General features: G+C 48.6%; 1 protein-coding gene across 9 annotated transcripts in view; it reads right to left on the bottom strand.

The window, feature by feature from the left end:
- Positions 1-10,497, bottom strand: part of LOC110493284 (R3H domain-containing protein 2) — a 91,716-nt gene extending 81,219 nt beyond the window's left edge. For 5 of the 9 annotated variants that reach the window (XM_090206438.1, XM_090206439.1, XM_036950838.2 and 2 more), the window contains exon 1: positions 9,760-10,456. The gene's annotated coding sequence lies outside the window, so the exon portion shown is untranslated. Of the gene's footprint in view, positions 1-9,759 lie in introns of all 9 variants that reach the window. The other 4 variants (XM_090206440.1, XM_036950842.2, XM_036950844.2 and 1 more) reach the window with 1 other exon arrangement.
- Positions 10,498-10,732: the final 235 nt, after the last annotated feature.

Genomic DNA, 10,732 nt, shown 5'->3' with positions numbered 1-10,732 from the left:
TATTGCCTCTTATTGCCTCGAACTCTGTCCATCTGCGTGTACTCTCCTCTCTCCCCTTCTCCTCTCCCTCTTCTACCCCCCCTCTTCTCCCCCCTCCTCCTCCCCCGATACACAAACCAACTAAGCCACCCACAGGCTGCCCTCGCCCCTAATCTCTCTCTCTTCCCCTTCCTCCTCTTTTCTCTATCCCTGTTTCTGTCTCCCTCTCTCATAGCTCTCCCTCCCTCTCTACCTACTTACCTACCTCCCTCCCTCTCTCATAGCTCTCCCTCCCTCTCTACCTACCTCCCTCCCTCTCTCTCTCATAGCTCTACCTCCTTCCTTTTCTCCTTCTTCCTCTGGGCAGCAGCTAGCCTAGCGGTTAAGAGCATGGGCCAGTAACCGAAAGGTTTGCTGGTTCGAATCCCAGAGCTGGCAAGGTGGAAGAATCTGCAGCAAGACAGTTAAACCCCAACAACAACTGCTCCCCAGGCGCCAATGAGGTATGTCGATAAGGTAGCCCCTAGCATCTCTGTGATTCAGAGGGGTTGGGTAAATACGGAACACATTTCAGTTGAATGCATTCAGTTGTGCAACCGAATAAGTATCCCCCTTTACCCAGCTCTCCTCTTTTCTCTTTCCCTGTCTCCATCTGCCTCTCTCTCCTGGCTCTGCCTCTCTCTCCTGGCTCTGTCTCTCTTTCCTGGCTCTGCCTCTCTCTCCTGGCTCTGCCTCTCTCTCCTGGCTCTGCCTCTCTGTCCTGGCTCTGCCTCTCTCTCCTGGCTCTGCCTCTCTCTCCTGGCTCTGCCTCTCTCTCCTGGCTTTGCCTCTCTCTCCTGGCTCTGCCTCTCTGTCCTGGCTTTGCCTCTCTCTCCTGGCTCTGCCTCTCTGTCCAATTAAGCCACAAACGGGCAGCCCTTGCCCCTAATCCCTCCCTCCCTCCCTCTCCTTCACCTGGCTCTCCCTCCCGCTCCACCAGGCTCTCCCTCCCGCTCCTTCGCCTGGCTCTCCCTCCCGCTCCTTCGCCTGGCTCTCCCTCCCGCTCCTTCGCCTGGCTCTCCCTCCTGCTCCTTCGCCAGGCTCTCCCTCCCGCTCCTTCGCCTGGCTCTCCCTCCCGCTCCTTCGCCTGGCTCTCCCTCCCGCTCCTTCACCTGGCTCTCCCTTCTTCCCTCTTCCTCCCAGTCTCTCTTCCTCCCTCCTTCCCCTCAGTGCCCCTCCTCTATCCCAGTCTCTCTTCCTCCCTCCTTCCCCTCAGTGCCCCTCCTCTATCCCAGTCTCTCTTCCTCCCTCCTTCCCCTCAGTGCCCCTCCTCTATCCGTCTCTCTTCCTACCTCCGTCCCCCTCCTCTATCCCAGTCTCTCTTCCTCCCTTCCTCCGTCTCCTCAGTGCCGCTCTATCCCAGTCTCTCTCTTCCTCCCTTCCTCTGTCCCTTCAGTGCTCCTCCTCTATCCCAGTCTCTCTCTCTTCCTCCCTCCCTCCCTCCGTCCCCAGTGCCCCAGTCTCTCTCTCTTCCTCCCTCCCTCCGTCCCCAGTGCCCCAGTCTCTCTCTCTTCCTCCCTCCCTCCGTCCCCAGTGCCCCAGTCTCTCTTCCTTCCTCCCTCCCTCCGTCCCCCCAGTCTCTCTCTCTTCCTCCCTCCCTCTGTCCCCTCAGTGCCCCTCCTCTATCCCAGTCTCTCTTCCTCCTCCCTCCGTCCCCTCAGTGCCCCTCCTCTATCCCAGTCTCTCTTCCTCCCTCCCTCCGTCCCCTCAGTGCCTCAGTCTCTCTTCCTCCCCCCCTCCGTCCCATCAGTGCCCCAGTCTCTCTTCCTTCCTCCCTCCCTCCCTCCCTCAGTGCACCAGTCTCTCTTCCTCCCTCCCTCCCTCCCTCAGTGCACCAGTCTCTCTTCCTCCCTCCCTCCCTCCCTCAGTGCACCAGTCTCTCTTCCTCCCTCCCTCCCTCCATCCCCAGTGCCCCAGTCTCTCTCTTCCTCCCTCCGTCCCATCAGTGCCCCTCCTCTATCCCAGTCTCTCTTCCTCCCTCCCTCCGTCCCCTCAGTGCCCCAGTCTCTCTTCCTCCCTCCCTCCGTCCCCTCAGTGCCCCAGTCTCTCTTCCTCCCTCCCTCCCTCCCTCCCTCCCTCCCTCCCTCCCTCAGTGGCAGGTTCCAAAGTGACGTACTCTTCCTGTTAACGCTCCACCCCCACCTCCCTCCCTCCCTCTCCCTCCCCCTCCTCCACCCACAGCACGACGCAGTAGCAGGGAATTCCTCATTACCTCACCACTGGCTTCGCCAAAGAGTGAGTGAGTCAGTCAGTGGCAACACACACACACACACACACACACACACACACACACACACACACACACACACACACAGCATAGCCTTCATGCACTAGTAATATACTAGAACAATCCAATGGCCTACAGTACATAGTCAGTGATTTCATGCAGTCTCTTAGTGTTACAATTTAATATGTATATATATTTTTTTTAAATCACAGCTTTCAAAAACGACAGCCTAGCAACATCTAAAAACCAATGCAGGCGAACAGAGCTTCAAAGCTTAACGTCTGCAGACGAGTAATTACAAAAGACTTTCAAACCGTACTTTCTAAAAAAAACTATCCGTAGCTTGTGATCGATCAAGATGTTACGGAGCACAGAACGTGAGAGCTAAGTCGTACCAACATTACAGAAGAGAGGAGAAGAACAGAGACAGACTCAAGGCCATTATAAGCTAAGGCAGTCCACGGAATAAGAGTTATCTTTGACGCGTGTAGAAAACACACACACACACACACACACACACACACACACACAGCTTACTGTGTTTAGAGTTGTGCAGCTCCCATGCAGAGATGGTTTTGCAGGACGTAGGAAGGATCTGGTGTCTGAGAGACAAAGAGGTAAAGCTCTGTTCTACTGTAGCTGCTGCTGTGGAAGTCACAGTAAACTAGTGTGAGAGAGGGAGAGAGAGAGAGAGAGGAGATTCCATCCTCCACTGTCAGCTAACTAGCTACTGCTAGCTGAAGCTTATTTTAGTGTCTGGGACCACTGTCAGCCACTGTCTTAGCGAGCTGTACACTTTGTAGCTACTCTTTTCTATATCGCTGCAAGGGTTTTGTAAACGAGAGGAAGGAAGGACACCTCGACTGCCCACTTCTTTTTCTGAATGAAGCACAGAAGAGACCTCTCCCTCCCTCCATCTCTGATAAAAACAAACAATGCTAGAAAAACAAGCAAGACACCTGATTAGTGGGGGAAAAGATAATTCCCTAAAGATGAACAAGCCCTCACTGCAACAAGCCCTCACTGCAACAAGCCCACACCGCAACAAGCCCACACCGCAACAAGCCCCTGCCACAGCAGAGCAAAAAGACCCTGCCACAGCAGCGCAACAAGCCCCTGCCACAGCACCGCAACAAGCCCCTGCCACAGCAGAGCAAAAAGACCCTGCCACAGCAGCGCAACAAGCCCCTGCCACAGCACCGCAACAAGCCCACACCGCAGCACTGCAACAAGCCCACACCGCAGCACTGCAACAAGCCCACACCGCAACAAGCCCACACCGCAACAAGCCCCTGCCACAGCACCGCAACAAGCCCACACCGCAGCACTGCAACAAGCCCACACCGCAACAAGCCCACACCGCAACAAGCCCCTGCCACAGCAGAGCAAAAAGACCCTGCCACAGCACCGCAACAAGCCCACACCGCAGCACTGCAAAAAGCCCACACTGCAACAAGCCCACACCGCAGCACGGCAACAAGCCCACACCGCAACAAGCCCACACCGCAACAAGCCCCTGCCACAGCAGAGCAAAAAGACCCTGCCACAGCACCGCAACAAGCCCACACCGCAGCACTGCAACAAGCCCACAGTGCAACAAGCCCACACTGCAACAAGCCCACACTGCAACAAGCCCACACCGCAGCACGGCAACAAGCCCACACTGCAACAAGCCCACACTGCAACAAGCCCACACTGCAACAAGCCCACACAGCAGCACGGCAACAAGTCCAAAATTCAAAAAGCCGCAGCACGGCAACAAGCCCAAACTGCAACAAGCCCACACTGCAACAAGCCCACACTGCAACAAGCCCACACTGCAACAAGCCCACACTGCAACAAGCCCACACTGCAACAAGCCCACACTGCAACAAGCCCACACTGCAACAAGCCCACACTGCAACAAGCCGCAGCACGGCAACAAGCCCACACGGCAACAAGCCCAAACTGCAACAAGCCCACACTGCAACAAGCCCACACTGCAACAAGCCCACACGGCAACAAGCCGCAGCACGGCAACAAGCCCACACGGCAACAAGCCCACACTGGAACAAGCCCACACTGCAACAAGCCCACACTGCAACAAGCCCACACTGCAACAAGCCCACGCCACAGCACCGCATGTTCCTTAAGAGTCTATTGACACCAATCTGCGATGGAAGATGGCCGAGCTTCAGCAGTGTTTATCAGGCTATGAAACATCCCGAAAAAAATCGGTCTTCTCAACAAAAACACTATGCTTATTGGTTAACATTAACAGGGGCTGACAGATACACAGCTTTAAGGAGAAACCGTGTCATTAAGGAGCCATACAACCATTATGAAATACAGAGTAAAAAAGTAGTTTGAGTGCAGAAAATAGTTGTATGCATTGAAGGCCAGGGCATTACGTAACCTGAAGATAAGGGTGTGAGATGGGCCTAGTTGGCTTTCCACCACCAACTGGGGCTTTTTTTGGTAAATGCCTTGCTTTGGCCATCGATGCTGGCATTTCAGGGAATCAAACAAGATCAACTGTTTGAACTTATGGAGGTGTTTGTAGGAATGAAATGTAAGACAAATGCAGTGTGTTGTACTGTCCATGTAGGCTGGCTAGGTCGGGGTCAGCATGGCAGCAGATGTGTTAGTGTGTTAGCATATTGACATTAGCAGGATCTACACTATGGTTTACCACACAGTGGTTGTAAATGGACAAACTTCCAATCCCCTAAAAAAAAAATTACAAAAATGACCAGCAGCCAAATCCAATTCTCTGCCATTTAGAAAAAGGTAAAAAAATTAATTTAAAAAAATCGCTGCATTTAGTACTGCTTGTTCGGACCTCTAGTGGCTCATCTGATAGTGACGGAGTGACGACTGATCCAGTTCATCTCCCTCAATCCATCACGTCTGGTCTCAGTGAGTGTCTCGCTGCCTTTATGCTCTCCTTCACAGCAGTGACAGTAATGGACGGACACGGCCATGCAATCAACACGCACACATACACACACACACACACACACACACACTGCATTGTTTGTATATCGTTGCATTTTACATGTGACTGTGTTTTGCTACTTCTCATGTTTTTTTAAATGGGTAGCCAAATAAACACCACACACACACACAATGTAAGCCTGGACCCAGGACCATGGAACTAGCCACCTCTTCCCTCCAGTTCTGATCAATTATTCACATCCAGCAAGCAGTGGAGGGAGAGACAGCAAGGAGGATAGCGAGGAGAGAGAATAGGGGCAGAGTAGGGAGAAAGAGTGATGGGAGAGCAAGAATGCACGAGAAAGAGAGGAAGAGAGGAGCAGCAGCTCTGTGCTTAGGCAGAGATCTATAAATAACTCCTCAAATCTCTCTAGAGAAAGCAACTCTGACTGCTAATACTGCTGATGCTAATACTGCTGCTGCTAATGCTGCTGCTGCTGCTAATGCTGCTGCTGCTGCTAATGCTGCTGCTGCTGCTAATGCTGCTGCTAAAGCTGCTGCTGCTAATGCTGCTGCTAATACTGCCAATGCTAACACTGCTAATGCTAATGCTGAAGCTGCTGCTAATGCTGCTGCTAATGCTGCTGCTAATGCTGCTGCTAATGCTGCTAATACTGCTGCTGCTAATACTGCTAATGCTAATACTGCAGCTGCTAATACTGCAGCTGCTAATACTGCTAATGCTAATACTGCAGCTGCTAATACTGCTAATGCTAATACTGCTAATGCTGCAGCTGCTAATACTGCAGCTGCTAATACTGCAGCTGCTAATACTGCTAATGCTAATACTGCAGCTGCTAATACTGCAGCTGCTAATACTGCTAATGCTAATACTGCAGCTGCTAATACTGCAGCTGCTAATACTGCTGCTGCTAATACTGCTGCTGCTAATACTGCTGCTGCTAATACTGCTGCTGCTAATACTGCTAATGCTAATACGGCTTCTAATGCTGCTGCGAGAAAAAACACAGATACAGAAGCAGATCTCAGGTAGACAAACTGATGGAGAGATAGGGATAGCCTAATTGACTGCCGCCTAATTGACTGCCGTATTGACTGCCGCCTAATTGACTGACTGCCGCCTAATTGACTGACTGACGCCTAATTGACTGACTGACGCCTAATTGACTGACTGACGCCTAATTGACTGACTGACGCCTAATTGACTGCCGTATAAACAGTGAGCTCCAGAAGAATTGGGACAGTAACCATGTGTGTGTTATTTTGGCTCTGTATTCCAGCACTTTGGATTTTAAATGATATAATTACGCTGAGGTTGCATGCTAGGAATATGGGACTAAATACTAAACTTTTGAATACTTTAATACACAAATTAATTTGTTCCAATACTATATACGACTTCCATCTATATAGGCCTTTCAATGTTCTGTGTCATCTAGTCCGTAAACCCTTCAGTTTAAAAAAATAATCATCAAGGGAACAAAACTTATGATAATTTCTATCATTTTCCAATTCAAAATTTAAAAAACAGGCTAAAGTAAGTCCAACTTGACTAGAGAAACAGCACATTTCCATAAGAGTTTAATGTTGATATACCCAAGACTAGTTAGGCTATGGACACCAGTCCAATAGCTGAGGTGGATGAGAAGAAAAAAAAAACGCAAGTTTATTCTCTAAAACCACATAGCCTTTCCACAACAACCTGACTGCAGTTTAGAATTAGAGAACTAGGCAGCATCTACCCAGGCATACGCAGCAGGTAGCCTAGCGGGTAGAGCGTTGGGGTGGGAGAACTGCATCGAGTCGCTGTCCGTTTGAACCTTGTAAAAAAATTTAATTTTTGTACACCAAAAAACAAAGTAGTCGGTGGTTCCAGTAGTTAGCTACACAGCAAAAAAAAAATGAACTACTGAAAATACTACCAAGATTTGAATTTAGTTCAACTACCACCAGTCCAAGTTACTACAAAATGAACACTGAACAAAAATATAAAATGTAAGAAGTGTTGGTTTCATGTTTCACGAGCTGAAATAAAAGATCCCAGAAATGTTCCATACGCACAAACATATTACTTCTCTCAAATTGTGCACAAATATGTTTACATCCCTGTTAGTGAGCATTTTTCCTTTGCCAAGACAATCCATCTACCTGACAGGTGTGCCATATCAAGAAACTGATTAAACAGCATGACCATTACACAGGTGCACCTTGTGCCGGGGACAACGAAAGTCCACTTTAAAAAGGTGCAGTTTTGTCACACAACACAATGCCACAGATGTCTCAAGTGCAATTCAAATCTAATGTTATTGGTCACATACACATGGTTAGCAGATGTTAATGCGAGTGCAGCGAAATGCTTGTTCTTCTAGTTCCAACAGTGCAGTAATATCTAACAATTCCACAGCAACTACCTAATACACACAAATCTAAAGGGATGGAATAAGAATATGTACATATAAATATATGGATGATCGATGGCCGAGCGGCAAGATGCATTAGATGGTATAAAATACAGTATATACATGTGATATGAGTAATGTAAGATATGTAAACATTATTAAAGGGTCATTATTAAAAGTGCCGTTGTTTAAAGTGACTAGCGATCGGGTCTCTCCCATTTATTAAAGTGGCCAGTGATCGGGTCTCAATGTAGGCAGCAGCCTCTCTGAGTTAGTGATTGCTGTTTAGCAGTCTGATGGCCTTGAGATAGAAGCTGTTTTTCAGTCTCTCGGTCCCCGCTTTGATGCACCTGTACTGACCTCGCCTTCTGGATGATAGCGGTGTGAACAGGCAGTGGCTCGGGTGATTGTTGTCCTGGATGATCTTTTTGGCCTTCCTGTGACATCGGGCGCTGTAGGTGTCAGGAAGGAGGGCAGGTATTTTGCCCCCGGTGATGCTTTGTGCAGACCCCACCACCCTCTGGAGAGCCTTACGGTTGTGGGCGGTAAAGTTGCCGTATCAGTGATGCTAAAATTGTCAGGGTTTTGGGTGACAAGCCACATTTCTTCAGCAATCCTGAGGTTCACCACACTGTCTGTGTGGGTGGACCATTTCAGTTTGTCTGTGAAGTGTACACCCAGGAACTTAAAACGTTCCACCTTCTCCACTGCTGACCCTTCGATGTGGATGCGGGGCTGCTCCCTCTGCTGTTTCATGAAGTCCACGATCATCTTTGTTTTATTGGCGTTGAGTGAGAGGTTGTTTTCCTGACACCACAATCCGAGTGCCCTCACCTCCTCCCTGTAGGCTGTCTCGTCGTTGTTGGTGATTAAGCCCACTACTGCTGTGTTGTCTGCAAGCTTGATGATTGAGTTGGAGGCGTGCATGGCCACGCAGTCATGGGTGAACAGGGAGTACAGGAGGGGGCTGAGCATGCACCCTTGTGGAGCCCCTGTGTTGAGGATTAGCGTAGTGGAGGTGTTATTGCCTACCTTCACCACCTAGGGGCAGCCCGTCAGAAAGTCCACGACCCAGTTTGCACAGGGAGGGGTTCAGACCCAGGTCCTCCAGCTTGATGATGAGCATGTAGGGTCCTATGGTGTTTAATGCTGAGCTGTAGTCAAACATTCTTAAATAGCTATTATTTTTGTCCAGATGGGATAGGGCAGTGGGCAGTGTAATGGCGATTGCTTCATCTGTGGACCTGTTGGGGCGGTATGCAAACTGAAGTGGGTCTAGGGTGGCGGTGATACGATCCTTGACTAGCCTCTCAAAGCACTTTGTGATGACAGAAGTGAGTGCTAGTCATTTAGTTCAGTTATCTTTGCCTTCTTGGGTACAGGAACAATGTATGCTGGCATGCTGACTGCAGGAATATCCACCAGAGCGGTTGCCAGAGAATTTACTGTTAATTTCTCTACCATAAGATGCCTTCAACGTCATTATAGAGAAATTGGCAGTATGTCCAACCGGCCTCACAACCACAGACCACGCCAGCCCAGGACCTCCACATCCAGCCTATTCACCTGCAGCCTCCTCTGAGTGTTTCTGTCTGTAATAAAGTTATTTTGTGGGAAAAACTAATTCTGATTGGCTGGGCCTGGCTCCCCACCGGGTGGGAGGGCATAGGCCCGCCCACTTGACAGCACCCCTGCCCAGTCATGTGAAATCCATGGATGAGTTCCTAATTACTTTATTTCAATTGACTGATATGAACTGTAAATCAGTAAAATCTTTGAAATTGTTGTATTTACATTTTTTTTTGTTCAGTATAGTTACATTACTAGTTTAATTAGATGTAGTTCACAACTCCTCAACACTGAGACCAGAAGACAGTAAGTATCCTGTTGCATTGTTGTTGATGTTTACCCAACATCAAAACAACGAGTGAGTGGTAATGTTGTTGTTTTGTGCTGCTTTTATTCACAATTCATTGAGAATCCTCTGAAGTGCTTCAGATCAAGGCCATCTCCAGGTCGCAATTGTAAATGAGAACTTGTTCTCAACTTGCCTACCTGGTTAAATAAAGGTGAAATAAAAATATATAAAAAATGTCAAAAGCCTTTGGTTCAGTGTTGTGTAGGTAGAATAGCTGATCTCTCGGTGGTTTGGTAGAATATTTAAAACCTCTCGCTTACCGTTAAGAGAGTGAGTCTTCTCTAGATGAAAGCTTCTTATTTTTTGACGAGGGGCTGTTTCGAGTCGAAAGGCAGCTAACGGTGCCGACTGCTTTGTACACAGACAGACGAACAGCTGCCGGTGCCGTAGTTCCCGACTGTTTAATATGGACAGCTGACACTGACAACAATACGCAGCAAGCAAGTTTAGCCTTTTCTTCCGTCTGTAGCTGTCAACCAGGTGTCAGTTCACAGCCGCTCATTCAACTAGCTAACGTTAGCTACAACACCTGTTATCATGAGCCCATTGACGAAATGCAGATATGCGGTTTTGCTCGCTAACGTTAGCTACCTCTTGTCAACCGCCCCTCCGAATGGCTTACCCGTTACTAATAACGGTAGCTAGCAATACATGGGGGACTAGAGGGATAGCTAGCTCGATGGCGAACCAAACGCTACTTGGCTCACCGTGAGAGCCACTGTCAAACGCTGTCGACTCAAAACAGCAACGCGTGAAACGAGGTACACGAAGCAATGAAGGCCCAACCAAAGACAAAATCAGAGATAAAAGCATACAGTGACTAAAATAACTTCTAAAGCCAAAAATAACGACAATCTTAATTAAGCTTTATTAAAGAAAATACAAAATAAACAAACAAAAAAACGCGACACGCCTCCGGATTTCTGCGTGTCAGCACCACTGTTTTCGCGCATCTCCGTGCTTTACGTCACCTCACAGTTCTTCAGATTAGTTGCAACAAAAACAAATCATAATTTGTGTGAATTACTTCAAGATTAAAGTGACGCTCCACAATTTAAAAAAAAATAATTTCAGGCAGTAGTTTTGAAAGTGGTACTAATGAGTCATAACGGGTCCCCGGTTTTTGTGTACTATGTCATCCAATTGTGTACATTTTTTTGGTGCAATTTGTAGGAAATGGTACAATCCAATTCGTACAAAACGTTGCAAATTTGTTGCACTTAAGATCATGGA

The sequence above is a fragment of the Oncorhynchus mykiss genome, chromosome 17, assembly GCF_057628025.1.
Source record: "Oncorhynchus mykiss isolate SJ-2025 chromosome 17, ASM5762802v1, whole genome shotgun sequence".
Taxonomy (NCBI): Eukaryota; Metazoa; Chordata; class Actinopteri; order Salmoniformes; family Salmonidae; genus Oncorhynchus; species Oncorhynchus mykiss.
This window is presented reverse-complemented; position numbering and strand designations above follow the sequence as displayed.